At 43.3% G+C, this 15,112-nt stretch overlaps 2 long non-coding RNA genes across 3 annotated transcripts in view; both read left to right on the top strand.

Moving 5' to 3' along the window:
• Positions 1 to 15,112, top strand: part of LOC309538981 — a 174,942-nt gene that overhangs the window by 80,422 nt on the left and 79,408 nt on the right. The window lies entirely within an intron of this gene.
• The window catches only part of LOC309538874, a 41,101-nt gene continuing 26,107 nt past the window's right edge, over positions 119 to 15,112 (top strand). The window contains exon 1 of one of the 2 annotated variants that reach the window (XR_014222432.1): positions 119 to 312. This is a non-coding gene — a long non-coding RNA (uncharacterized lncRNA). The remainder of the gene's footprint in view (positions 313 to 15,112) is intronic. The other variant, XR_014222433.1, reaches the window with a different exon arrangement.

Below are 15,112 nucleotides of genomic sequence, written 5' to 3'. Positions count from 1 at the left end.
CCGCGCGCCTTTTCCTCCTCCTGATTAACACTTTCCAACGCTGCCCTCGCTCGCTCGCTCGCTCGCGTGCTGCTGCTGCTGCTACTGCTACACCGCCCCCCCCGCTCGCAACTTGCGCTGTTGGCCGCTGCCTGCGCAGGTGACAGCTCCGCCGGTTCGAGTCCGAAGGGAGGGCAGTCCTCTTGTAACCCTAAGACCAGCAAACGCGCTCTTTAAAAACCAGGCGCCACATTTCTATAGCTCTTTAGATTGTCTTCCAAGTTCTTCAGAACCGTCGTCGTAGTAGCTATCCCCCTACAACAACGCTGGAAGGTAGGTCGATTACCTGCGGATGGAGGTGGGGGGGAGCACCGAGGCTTGTCATCAAACACTAGTTGGGGGCTGAGATGAGATCTGAACCCGGGGCTTCCTAGATCACTGCCCACTCTCTTAGCAACTATGCTATAACTATTGGCTCATTTCTGCAGCACTTTCATTGTCCAAAGCTATTTCTGACCCATCTCCAGCTTAGCATTATTTGGGACCCATTTCCACAGTGAGCCACGACTGGGAAAGATGCCCACACCCTGTGCCCCTAGCAACCAAAAAGCTGACAACAATATCAAAATTTGTGAAAAAAAGCCTTATAGTGCAATCCCATGCAAATCTATCAGGTCTGTTCCACTGGGATTTGCTCTCAAGTAAATGCCCACTGAATTGCAACTTTGCAACATAGGCCTAGGTATCTTTACTCAGAAGTAAGAAGTAAGTTCAGTGGTGCTTACTTCTAGATACATGTGCCTAGGACTGCAGATTTATAGTGTGATTCTCTATGTTGTCTACTCAGAAGTAAGTCCCACTGAGTTCATGAGATTTACTTCCAGGTAAATTAGCACAGGACTGCACCCTTAATTTTATTCCAACCCTCTGAGCACTGATTTACTTCATTCCTCCTAATGGGCAATTTGGTTGGGCCATACAACCCACATCCCGCAGTCTGAGGTTGCCAAAGTCCCTTCTCCTAGCACACCAGGTAGCTGTGGAATCTGCAATTGCTAAATCTATCCAGAAGGAATCTTTCATTCAGGGTCCAGATCCCACTTACACGGGAAGTTCCTCAGGTTGGGAAGGAACAGGCAGAAAGTTGATTAGACCCAGGAAAACCTATGCTGAGGAGCAAAAAGAGGGAACACTAAAAACAGATCCACAGGGGCAGGAGGAGGGGACTCTAACTGAGGCCTGGAAATAAAGACCTTATATCTGATGCCTTTATATTGGGAGGAAGATAAGAAATTACCCCTGGGATCTGAATGCTCTTCTTTATTTGTGCTTGGGCGGTTCGCGCGGTTGAAATATAGGTCCCCAACCTGAAACACACTGTGGCCCAGTTGATGCATTCTGTAGAATTAAATGGCAAAGCTCTTCCTGGCCTGTATCACTGCAAAGGAAACTCCATCTTAGGAAGAAAGAACCTCCTTCCAGATTCAAAACAAGCAGACGAGGGAGAAGAATGCAGCCTAGGAGTCTTCCTCAAGCGCACTCACCACTGCTGCCTTCGAAAATCGCAATGCTTAACAAAGTAGTTCAATCCAAAGGGAACGAAAGCTTAACCCACGTGATTCTGCCTGCTGAAATTATAAACAGGAGTGAAGTACTGTATGTGCTGGCTGGCTAATAACAGTTCCCTGATTTTAAGGGGTTTGCCATAATCAAGGCCATGGTTGCCAAAGCCACGTAACAGGGGTGAATTCAACAGAAAGCAAGGCAGCTACAAGCCAAATGACCTTGTGAATGGCTACCTCTGAATTAATGGCCCTGCTTATCTTTACAGTGGTACCTCGGGTTAAGTACTTAATTCGTTCCGGAGGTCCGTACTTAACCTGAAACTGCTCTTAACCTGAAGCACCACTTTAGCTAATGGGGCCTCCTGCTGCTGCCGTGCCACCGGAGCACAATTTCTGTTCTCATCCTGAAGCAAAGTTCTTAACCTGAAGCACTATTTCTGGGTTAGCGAAGTGTGTAACCTGAAGCTTATGTAACCCGAGGTACCACTGTACTTGAAGGGAGCACTGCTTATTTCAATCACACTCACTTTTGAGAATTCCCAAAGACCAGTCTTTTGCAAGAGGCTGTGTGAGTCTCTTGAAGCAAAAACCACAGAGAGTCTTGTGGCACCTTCAAGACTAACACATTGATTATGGGATAAGCTTTCATGGAATCCGGCCCATTTCCCACCCCGCTGGATATATGCACCTGCAACTCAGGATAACACTTCGTGCATATGACGAAGTGGACTGCACTCCACAAAAGCTTATGCCATAATGAATTTACTTTTGAATAAATCGGCTTAGAACGGCCGCCTTTATTGTGGAATTGAGCTTTCGTATCGCTGTAATCCCTGCAACCTGCTAAAGTCTTTAAAGCTGTTGCTGGTGTATACTTCTGAGTAGAAGGGCAAACAACTTTTTACAGGCTGATCCTAAAAACATTTACTTGGAAATAAGCTCTCTGGCCTGCTACAAACCTTATTTCCAAAGATCAAGTTGCTTTGCCTTTCTCGTTGCCTGTTACATTTAAAGGTGGAGGAGCAAGAGAGAAAGTCAGGGATATCAGTTGTTTGGACTAGTGATATTCAGAATTGTAAACTCACTCAAAGGTGTATTACAGTCAGAAGTGTGGACTGGAACTTTTCAAAAGGAAAAAGAAATAGTTACAGTTTGTATCATTGCACATTATGGTATATGAAATATGAAAAAAGATACTTTATATGTATATAGCACTTTAAGATTTCCAAAGTGCTTCACGGACAAAATCTCTGTAATCCTTACAAGGAATCCTTTAATGTAGGCCAGTAGAATTACAGTATTTCCATATTGCAACATGGGTGAGACTTCACTTCCTTTTCTGCTTGAAGAATGAAGGAGCAGACACTTCATATTTTGAAACTTTAATTCCTGTTCCTGAACTCAGACTTGACATTCTGCAGCCTGTATTCTAGCACCGACCAGTGGCGTAGCGTGGGGGGGTGCAGGGGGGGCCCGACCGCACCGGGCACAACATCTGGGGGTTAGGGTTAGGGGCGCAAATCCACGGGGTGGGGGCACAAATTACTTGCCTTGCCCCGGGTGCTGACAACCCACGCTACGCCACTGGCACCGACACTGGAGTTTAATCACCATCTGCCCACAAGTAAGGCAAACCTCCAAGTTTTCTGCTGAATCAAATCCAGGAGTTTCATTGTGAAATCTGAAGATAAAATGTTAGAAATTCAGAATCAGAAACTTAAACAAGAATCCCAAATGAAAAATTCACACGGTTTACAAAGCTGTATGGTGACAAAGAAGGCTAGCTCTGTTAGCTCATCAATCTTCCTATTTTAAACATAGAAGCCTTGTAACTTGTACAAAATGTGTGTGATGGGGAGGGGAAGAAGGAGGACAGTTCAAGAACAAAAATATCTAGCCCTCAAGTAGTGCAATTGCTTAAACAGCAGGAGTGAAGTCGAGCTTGTTTAGGGCATGAGGAGTAAGTGAGTAAGCCAACCTTCATCTCCCTTGCACCCTCCAGATGTTTTAGACTGCAACTCCCAGCAGCTGCACATCTGGAGTGCATTCAGGTTGACGAAGGCCGAAATAAGTCATCAAATTTCCATTGCATCTATTTGAGTTCCCTTGTGGTTTTGGTACACTGCTTCTTGCTCATCTCCAAATAGCAAAACATTGAGCCTAATGTACAAGGACCTGCAATGGGGGACGCTTCTTTTTCCTCACGCTGAATTCATGACGTGATGTTGCAAGGACTGAAATACATTAGAAAGCCCTTTAGGGCTTTCAGAGTGAAAGGAAAGTTATTAATTTGAATTATGGCAGCACATATATTTAAATATTAACTATTTACCTGGCACTGACCTGCATTTATCCAGACCTGCAGTTGTACAGAACCGCTGCAGAGCTTTTAAAAATGGGAAGATGGCTAGGGGGAACACAGAGGATTGCCTGTTCCGGCCACTTTCCCAGTGAGACCAGAGCTCCCTTTCTTTAATGCAGCCATTTGAAAGATTTTGAGATGGAAATTCAGCATATAGATCCTTCAGAAAGTTCTGGGCTGTGGTTTTTGAACAGAAAACGCCAGTTCACGCACATGGAATATATCTTAGATTAGAAGCAACACTGAGGTACAGCACAAAGGGCCTTCTGGCGGTTCCCTCACTGCGAGAAGCCAAGTTACAGGGAACCAGGCAGAGGGCCTTCTCAGTTGTGGCACCCGCCCTGTGGAACACCCTCCCACCAGATGTCAAAGAGAACAACAACTACCAGACTTTTAGAAGACATCTGAAGGCAGCCCTGTTTAGGGAAGCTTTTAATGTTTGATGTATTACAGTATTTTAATATTTTTTTGGAAGCTGCCCAGAGTGGCTGGGGAAGCCCAGCCAGATGCGCGGGGTATAAATTATTATTATTATTATTATTATTATTATTATTATTATTGATGCTGCATTTTTCTCAAAGAACTGGCTGCCAAGGTCTATTAGTTATTTATTTATTGCATTTACTTTATATCCCGCCTTTCTCTCCCAGTGAGAAAAGGGCACCTAACCCTTTCCCCTAATCTCTCATTGTTCTTTGGACAAGAAATATGATGCTCAGGGCCTGAAATGGTTGGAATTTGTATTCCAGAATAATTTATATATCCTTCATGGGAGTCATGCAGATGTTTTGAAGGGTTGGTGTACGTATTTGAACAAAAATGGTAGAAGTGCTGTCAACCACATTATAGTGGTTCATCTTTGTGAACACCTGCGAAGTGTTAGAAAGAATAGAAAGAGATCACTTTCCAGTACAGTGGTACCTCGGGTTAAGAACTTAATTCATTCTGGAGGTCTGTTCTTAATCTGAAACTGTTCTTAACCCGAGGTACCACTTTAGCTAATGGGGCCTCCCGCTGCTGCCGCACTGCCAGAGCACGATTTCTGTTCTCATCCTGAAGCAAAGTTCTTAACCCAAGGTACTATTTCCGGGTTAGCGGAGTCTGTAACCTGAGGTACCATTGTATCAGTCACCACAGGTCCTCTGATATAATGCAGAATGTGACTGCAGAAATACAGAGCTTGGTGATATTCAAGAAACACTATATAGTAATCATCTGATGATCTTGCGTCAACTTTTTATGAGCAGATATCCAAATCTTGTTGATGTCTTCCAGCAAATTGTCACAGAACTCAGGCCCTGTTCCATAACTTCTACAATTATAAACTACACACAATTAATACGCCTACGCTGGTTTGACAGTCGGCGCAAAGAGGCCTAGAAAGTTCTGGCTAAGACAATTAGGGATTCCTGTAAGATGAATTCATGGAAAACTTGATTACATGTAGGTTGACACTGCAGAAAAACAAGAAAGCTGAATATATGAAACCCCAGTGGCAAGAATTGGGACTAGCAGAAATGGAACAGAGGGAAGACAAATTCTGGGAACTGGTGGCCTGGGGTATTAATTCAGTGAGATCATCACAGGAAGACTCAATTCTTGCCTCTGAGTGGGTTAAATGTTTCTCCAAAATAGCTGGTGGTCAATCTGGGCAATCACATGTATCAGCAGTTTGTAAGGATTTCTCAAACCTACCTGAATGGCAACCAGTCTCCTGATTGTTTTCTAAAGAAAGCTCTGTGTAGAATGGGTTGAATTTGGACTTAGTCATACATAGAGTAAACCCACTAAAGTCTGTAGGAATTAAGATAGTCCTCAAGATTGACAATCCCAATTGATTTCAATGGGTCTACTCTAAGGCTGTACAGTGATACCTCGGGTTAAGTACTTAATTTGTTCCGGAGGTCTGTTCTTAACCTGAAACTGATCTTAACCTGAAGCACCACTTTAGCTAATGGGGGCCTCCCGCTGCTGCCGTGCCGCTGCAGCATGATTTCTGTTCTCATCCTGAAGCAAAGTTCTTAACCTGAAGCACTATTTCTGGGTTAGCGGAGTCTGTAATCTGAAGTGTATGTAACCTGAAGTGAATGTAACCCGAGGTACCACTGTATACACATTGTACCTTTACAGCACATTCAAAACACATTATTTACCTCAGAGAATTCTGGGCACTGTAGTTCACCCTCCCTCAAGTTACAATTCCCAGCAGCCCTTAACAAACTGCAGTGCCCACAACTCATTGAAGGGAAAGAATGTGCTTTAAAGGTTTAGTGTGTACACAGCCTTAGTAATTCTGGGTGAATTACTTTGTTTGGAATGTAACCTGTCATATAAACGAATGAAACTCAGTTAGCCAAGTGTGGATCCTTATGTAGCCATAAGATGGTGGGAACTGAACCTGGGACATTAGACACACAAGCCATGTGCTCTTCAACTGAGTGATGCGGTACATATGGAATTGCCAGGCTGTAGCTCATCCACTGCAACGAGAACTGAGAAATCAATCCATGGAGTCAATGGGATTTCCTCTCAGTATGGCTAAGTATGGATCCATCCTAGTTGCATAGCCTGATGAAAGAAATTCACACCACCACCTCCGCCTTAGCCAGAAGCCCACAACCATCTGCATACTTATTCCTGAATAAACATACATACGGTCAGGCTGCAAGCATTCATTCATTAAAACCGATGTTTTAATGTATTTTTAATCTTTTGTTGGAAGTCACCCAGAGTGGCTGGGGAAACCAGAGTGGCTGGGGTATGAATAACGAATTATTATTATTATTATTATTATTATTATTATTATTATTATTATTATTAACATTTTAAAGTTTTAAATAGGACTGTTGCCAACACCCTCTTGCTTCTGAATCCAGTGTGAGGCAGGTCATTGTAGGGTGAATTAACATGGCGCCTAGTCAACAGAGTAGAGCAGTTGTGTATAAGTGAGGAGGTCACTCAGAAAGTGATCCTTGTTGCAGGGATAACATGGGCATGACAAGTCTGCAAGTGTCCTAAAGGTAAAGGTAAAGGTAAAGGACCCCTGGACAGTTAAGTCCCATCAAAGGCGACTATGGGGTTGCTGCACCCATCTCACTTTCAGGCCAAGGGAGCTGGCGTTTGTCCACTGACAGCTTTCTGGGTCATGTGACCCGCATAACAAAACCGCTTCTGGCGCAACGGGACACTGTGACGGCAGCCAGAGCGCATGGAAATGCCATTTATTTTCCCACACTGGCATGCTTTTGAACTGCTAGGTTGGCAGAAGCTGGGACAGAGAAATGGGAGCTCACACCATCGTGGGGATTCAAACTGCTAACCTTCTGATCGGCAAGCCTAAGAGCCTCAGTGGTTTAGACCACAGCGTCACTTGCATCCAGCCATTAAAGGTAAAGGTAAAGGGAACCCTGACCAGTCGTGGACGACTCTGGGGTTGTGGTGCTCATCTCGCTTTATTGGCCGAGGGAGCCGGCGTACAGCTTCCGGGTCATGTGGCCAGCATGACTAAGCCACTTCTGGTGAACCAGAGCAGCACACGGAAACGCCGTTTACCTTCCCGCCGGAGAAGTACCTATTTATCTACTTGCACTTTGACGTGCTTTCAAACTGCTAGGTTGGCAGGAGCAGGGACTGAGCAATGGGAGCTCACCCCGTCGTAGGGATTTGAACCGCCAACCTTCTGATCGGCAAGTCCTAGGCTCTGTGGTTTAACCCACAGTGCCACCCGCATCTCAATTCAGCCATTACACAGAGGCAAACTCAGGTTTGGCGGATGCAGCCAATGAAGAGCTCCCAGATGGCTGGGTGTGCTGGGATATCATGCAAGTTTCCAAACACGTTGCTGCATTTACACTGTACATTTTTAGGCAGTCACTTAACACATCTTAGGTGACATTAAACAGTCCATTCTCCATAAGGGCTCGCCATTGGCTTGACCCGAGTTCGTTATCTTTAAATGGGGTTGATAGCATGTGAGAGTTAACAAGGTAGTGACAATTATGCTATTATACAATAATTAATGCAACATTTACATTTTCCTGTTAGGAACTGCTTGAACAAAACTGTCTGCTAATGATTTAAATTAGCATTTTAAAAAGACTTCTATTGAACACTCACAACTATCATTGCTGCAGAATAACATATATATATATTTCACTGATTATAAATACAGAGAGAGAGAGATTGGGAGAGGGAGAGAGAGAGAGAAATGAGGGAAGCACAATTTACTGTAACAAACATTTGTTATTCAAATGTTTCTGACATGGAGTCTAATTGTGTTTGCATATCACTGTCATGTAAATAATATCACTGAACCTCAGCCTAAAATGGTGCTAGGATTCTGAAAAAAAAAATACACAAAGAGAATGAGACAATTTTGCTTGGCTTGACAAGTCTTTCACATTACCCATATATGTTTTAAGTTAAACCAAAATATAGCCAGGGGCAGACAGGAGTTTCAGCAGTGACCACTGTAATACTGAATATTTTTAATTACTGTAACAATAAATCACAGAGGAATGTCCTCCAGGAGTGAAATAATTTTCTTTTAAAAAAGAGAAAAGCCCAACATCTTGGAATATTTCTGAAATTCAATTAATTGAAGGCACCAGATAAAAGGTACAAGTTCTTAATGGTTGTAAAGGAACCCTAAGGGATGGAAGCGAGCTCTCAGCTCAACTTCAAAGTGTGACAGAAATACTTACAGTATTACTTTAAAAAGTATTCAGATCAATGAATCAGTTAAAATTACTTATACATTTAAGAGCCTTTTCATTTTCTCTTTTTGAGCTGGAGAGGCAGAAGTGCTCTCATTTCCTGTGATAAAAAAAAAAAGTCTGTTGAAACCTGTAAGAGAAATTGTAATTAAAGCCAGCCTTCAGTCAAAAATTGATATTATGGATTTCCAGTTGACACATGATAAAGAGGCCAGGGAAACATAAAAGTGGCTTGATGAGACCTACATTTGCAGGCATTATACTCACATTTCACAGGGTTGTGTAAATACATATTTCCTGAACCATTTGAGGTGCGCCCAGTGCTGGCTTCTCCACTGACATGAGAGCTTCCACTCACCAATGACCATATTGTACCATTCCCCCAACCCACCGTCATGATGTATAATTTCACAAAATGGCACCTTCATGTGTAGAGGCAGCATGCTGTGACTACTAGATGCAGTGGGGATGAGCTGTTGCTTTCATGTTGGTGAGCTTCCCAGAAGCCTCTGGTTGGCTGCTTTTGGAGGCAAGCTGCTAGAGTAGAGAGCCAGTGTGGTGTAGTGGTTTAAGAGTGGTAGTCTCGTAATCTGGGGAATCGGGTTCGCTTCTCCGCTCCTCCACATGCAGCTGCTGGGTGACCTTGGGTTAGTCACACTTCTTTGAAGTCTCTCAACCCCACTCACCTCACAGAGTGTTTGTTGTGGGGGAGGAAGGGAAAGGAGAATGTTAGCTGCTTTGAGACTCCTTAGGGTAGTGATAAAGCGGGATATCAAATCCAAACTCTTCTCCTTCTCCTTCTCCTCCTCCTCCTCCTCCTCCTCCTCCTCCTTCTTCTTCTTCTTCTTCTTCTTCTTCTTCTTCTTCTTCTTCTTCTTCTCCTCCTCCTCCTCCTCCTCCTCCTCCTCCTCCTCCTCCTCCTCCTCTTTTTTTTAATTAAAGATTTTCTTGTTTTACAGAAGTATGTGTAATGTCTCTCGTATTTTTCCCATGTAACATTTTTACAAATCAGTTTCATTTGTTGAGACATTAGGGGGGGAAAAAGGGGTGGGGGAGGAAAGATGGGTGAGGGTGGGGTCGGGTGGTGATGTTTCTATTTTGCTTAATGTATGTAGGGTGGCACCGTGGGTTAAACCACAGAGCCTAGGACTTGCCGATCAGAAGGTCGGCGGTTCGAATCCCCGTGATGGGGTGAGCTCCCGTTGCTCGGTCCCAGCTCCTGCTAACCTAGCAGTTTCAAAGCACGTCAAAGTGCAGGTAGATAAATAGGTACCGCTCTGGCAGGAAGGCAAACGACATTTCTGTGCGCTGCTCTGGTTCACCAGAAGCGGCTTAGTCATGCTAGCCACATGACCCGGAAGCTGTATGCCGGCTCCCTTGGCCAATAAAGCAAGATGAGCACCGCAACCCCAGAGTCGGCCACGACTGGACCTAATGGTCAGGGGTCCCTTTACCTTTATGTAGGGTTTGGTGTCAGCATTGCTCGTGCTGTTCATTTGTGTTCCTTTGGTGGTGAGAGAGGTTGGGGTTGGCCTAGGGTGGGGTTGTTTGTTTGTGATTGGCTGTGATGATCTTTGGTTTCGTGTGTGAGTGGAGTGTGTGTGTGTTTTGGATCAGGTTAGCCATATTGATTTGTATGCTGTTGGTGGATTATTGTCATTGTCTTGTTGGGCTGTGTATGTGATAAAGGGGAGCCATACTGGGGTAAAGGCGTCTTCTTCTGTTTGTCCCCATGTCAGTTTCAGTTTATTGGTTAATTTTTCTAGTAGGGCTGTTTCCCATACTATTTGGTACCATTGGTCCATACTTATAGAGTTCTTGACTTATGATGGTTGATGGACTGCTTTGGGGAGGTACAGGGCTGGCCTAAGACATTTTTCTGTCTGCTGTGAAGGGCAAGATGGTGTTCCTCCTCAGAAGTAGACTCTGTCTTCAGTGCCAGGGATGGGGCAGTGGGGCAGAAGTAGACAGGACAAGTTACATGGCACACACAACTCTTATGTGGGAGATGGATTGAGGATTAAATATGTATATTAAAATTTAAACTTCCTATTCCACGTGTGTGGGAGAAATACAAAAAAGTAAGCAGACCGTGAAGCCCTTATAGTTTTTGCAGCTTACAAAAACTTAGGAATTGGGCAGTTATACCCTTTTCCATCACTTTTATTTGTGGTCTATTGACCTTCCTATCTTCACCCCAGTTGCAGAGAATGAACCACACTTTTTAGTAAGATAAACAAAAATGTTTACTTACATTTCAATGCAGGCAGCAAATACAAGACAGGTAAGAAAAACTTCTTAGGTACAAAATAAAAAAGTTGGCTTCAGTATAGGCTGTGGGTCATCCTCCCCCAAAGGCTGTGTGTGTTTGAAGCCCCCAGACACATGTCTGATTAGTTTGGAGGCATGGTACAGAGAGGGTCTCCTCAGAGGCAGGAGGAAGCATAAAAGGTTTGTTACAGAATTCCCACTCAGAGTAGGCAGGGGAAGTAAGCACACAGAGCATCCTCTCTAGGAAGTTTAAGAACTCTGTGTACTAGCCCTGTTCTTGTCTAGCAAAACATGCATTTGTGTTTTGGCTAAAAACCCTACAGCTCTGACCTCAAGCTCCTTGGCATAGCTCCCTGCCTGCCTGGTTGCTGCCACTTGAGGCAGCTGCTCTACTCTGCATAATGGTAGGGCCAGTCCTGGGGACACTATTATCCTGGAACAAGGAGGTATTTAGGGACACAGGGAACCACCTTATACCAAGTCACATGATTGCTCCATTTAGCTCAGTATTGTCAACACTGAGCTGGCTATGCCCCTGTCTCCAAGTCAGTCTAAATGAGAAAGTGCTCATTTGCTTGCCCAGTCCCTGAACTTAGGCTGCTCGCTTCACAAATAGCTGTGCCCATCCTGCTCTTCAAATAGAAGATACAGGGTGTGTGATGATTGTTGGATTAATGTCCTTGTTTGGGCTTAGTCACACATCTCAGTTTATGATGTAACCTGACACATGTAGCACTCTGATTTATGCATTAAAGACTTTGATGGAAACCATGTCAAGAGTTCCTACTGTATCATAAGACCACATGTTATGTGTATATGTGCATGCCAACCTTTTAATGCTCATGGGCACATTTAGACTTTTGAGTGAGTTCTGTGGGTGACACACTTCTTGCAACATCTCTTGCTCCTCTGGACCCTCATCCCACCAAGACAGAAAGGGAAATTGCACACATGCAGGTGTTTCACTTTTCAAGGGATCTGGGTAAAAGTTGGATCCAGTGGAATTAATCTGAGCCTTGAAAGGCACATAGAGCTGAAACAGGAAGTGGCAAGGAGCGCCACTCTGCCAACTTCCTCCTTGTAGTTTTCAAGGGAGAAAAAGGTAACCACCCTGCGCCCAAATGGGCAGTATGAATGGTGTTGGTGGTGGGAGTTCAGAACCTTTGTTGGCACCATAAGCCTGAGGAAGCACTTTGTGACCTCTGGATACAGTCTCATAGCAGTTTCCCTTGTATGTAGGTTTTTATGTGAAATAGCAATTAAAAAAACAACCCTCTCCTGCAGATTGAAGTGGCAAAATTTCACCAGTTCAATTATTAACATTACAATAAATTATGAAAATGAATTGATTGCTTCATGGCATCATATTCCAACAGCCAGTAACAGAGAACAAGGTCTAATTCTTTTCTCCATGACTGAATACTCCATATAAATGGCTGAGTCCTCATTTGCAACCAGAAGTTCTGTGGTCCAGAAACAAGTTTGCTGTCACCTGTTGTTTGCAGGAACTTAGTATAAAAGAAGACAGTGGGATGGAAGGAATTGCAACTTGTTGTCAGGAGGATAAGTTATGAACACCTGCTCAGAAGTGCATGCATCCCAGAGAACTCCTTTGAACTAAGAGTTATTATGACACATTTTTGATAACTCTGTGGACTGCCCCCCCCCACCTACTGTGCTGGCAAAGGGGAGCGCTGTGGGTCACTGAGCAATGAGAAAATTCACAGTGGATTACAATCACAAAGTCAACTGTGCTAAGGTGTCTTATGATGGTTTATTCTCCAGAAACCAGAATAACAATAAGAAAGAAAGTTGATTCCCAACAGACAGTCGAACAGAGCAACGAAAGTTCGTGACAGTGACCTATAAAATATATGGATCACCATCTTGCAAAACAATTTCCTGTCTGGAATTGTAATGCAATGTGTATACAAGATGATAAGAATGTGCTCACAATCAAAATATAATGCAAGCCCTGCAGTCGTTTCAGTTTGTAATGCTGTCCAACTTAAAACCTGCTTTTAGGCTGATGGTAATGCAAGTTGTTGACGATGCTGCAAAGAGCTAGTCCGGTATAGTGTCTAAGAGACTGAGCTGCCTTATTATGATTATTATTACCTCCTTCAATAGCACTTCCAGTCTAGAAGCTAACCATCTCCGCAGTGGGAAGCTAATCTAGTTCCTCATTTCAGCTGATGCCCTACCCAAGAGGATTCGGTGGGGAAAAGAAATGGATGCCATCAACAATTCATGCCCTTTGCAATGGTGAGCTGGTCCCAGGATTTTGGCCATTCAATAACCATAGCCCAATGGAAAAATTTATGGAAGATCATTTGGAAATTCACAAATTGTTACACGATTAGAGAGAACTTTCAAAAAATGCAACATCGATGGTATCTAACACCATGGAAACTTTCAAAAATGTATAAAAACGTGTCAAGTAATTGTTGGAGATGCGGAGATTCAGGAACATTCTACCATATGTGGTGGATATGTAGGAAAATACAGGTATTCTGGGAGAGTATACATGCAGAACAGCAGCAAGAGTTTTGATCGCAGCAAAATGGAAGAGTATTGAAATCCCCTCTATACAAGATTGGATCCAAAAGCTGACAGAATATGCCGAATTAGATGGTTTATCAGAAAAAATAAAGAATAAATCAAAACAGGAATTTGTTTCAAAATGGGAGGTTTTCAAAGAATATCTGAAAAATAAATATAGTAGTTTAAATTCTGTTGCAGCATTCAAGGAACTTCAGTAATAGTTGCAAGGTAGATATAAGAAATTAGATTTATTGAGAATAAGTTTAATTATGATAAAAGTGTGTATTGGCAATAAGTAATATGAATTTGAAATATGGAATAGATGGGAGGTTGGGTCTTTAGGGTTAAGACCAATAGATGTTTTATTGTTTGCTAAGAAAATTATGTGTCTATGGTTATTTTTGTAATTTGTGTGTAATTTGGTATTTGTGTTTTTTTTTCTTCTTGTTGTATAAATAAAAAACTTTATAAAAAAAATTCATGCCCTTTGGAAAGTTGAAAAGTCATACTTTGCCAATATGAATGAAAGGAGGACATACAAGTCCTTTCAAAACACCAGTATATATCATCCATTAATGGCGAAATTCTCTTGGCCCGAAGTCATAACTTTCTGGAGGGGTCCAGAATTGTGTAAGCAACTCAAATTTTAACACACCTGACGGAGGATTTGCTTTCATTACATGGTTCCCTTTATCCAGCTGTTCCTGTTGTTCGAGTTGTACAGTACTGATACCTTTCTCAGTATTTTCAGTTGGGATGTTCTCATGCCCTGCCCCTGTCTGTACCTAGATCTTTTCTGTCTCTTTTGCAGCAGACACTGCTGCTTGCACAATGTTTGATGAAGTAGTATCTTGTGTCTGGGGTTCACTACTACAGCTGTCTTCTGCTTTTGGACGCTGGTGTGGTTTTCCACAGCAAAACAAACAGAAACAAGACTGCTTCTTTGCTTTTTTCTCCCTCTAGAAGCCTTATCTAGAAAACCCCTATGCCTTTTCTTCAACCTTCAACCATTCAAAACAGTAGCACTACATTCCTGTTTCCCAATTAAAAAATATGTTTACAGTGGTACCTCGGGTTACAGACGCTTCAGGTTACAGATGCTTCAGGTTACAGACTCCGCTAACCCAGAAATAGTACCTCTGGTTAAGAACTTTGCTTCAGGATGAGAACAGAAATTGTGCAGCAGCGGCGCGGTGGCAGTGGGAGGCCCCATTAGCTAAAGTGGTGCTTCAGGTTAAGAACAGTTTCAGGTTAAGAACGGACCTTTGGAACGAATTAAGTTCTTAACCCGAGGTACCAGTGTACTACCTATTTTCTCAGAACTGTGTCAGCACTTTTGGCTTCTGTTCTTCTGAGTTACTTTTGGTTTCTCTTCTGAGTCATAAGCACCCCACCGGCCCCTCAAAAAGCAGAGTCGAATTCAGTAGCGCTCTGAAACTCCTCACCCGATCATAGAAAGGCACCAGTGCTCCTTTGGTTATATTATCATTGCATTTCCCAGGTTTTCAAAGCCTGTAACATTTGCAGAAGCAACATCATTAGATCAGAACAACCCACATTCATCTGAGCTGCCCGCTGCCCCAGGGAGGTGCAGAGAGGCTGAGCTGGGCAGCTAATATCAATAGGAATAGTCTTAGAGATGACTCTAAACCTAGCAGCTGAATTGCAACTCATTA

This window comes from Podarcis vaucheri, assembly GCF_965113315.1.
Source record: "Podarcis vaucheri genome assembly, chromosome: 8".
NCBI lineage: Eukaryota > Metazoa > Chordata > Lepidosauria > Squamata > Lacertidae > Podarcis > Podarcis vaucheri.
This window is presented reverse-complemented; position numbering and strand designations above follow the sequence as displayed.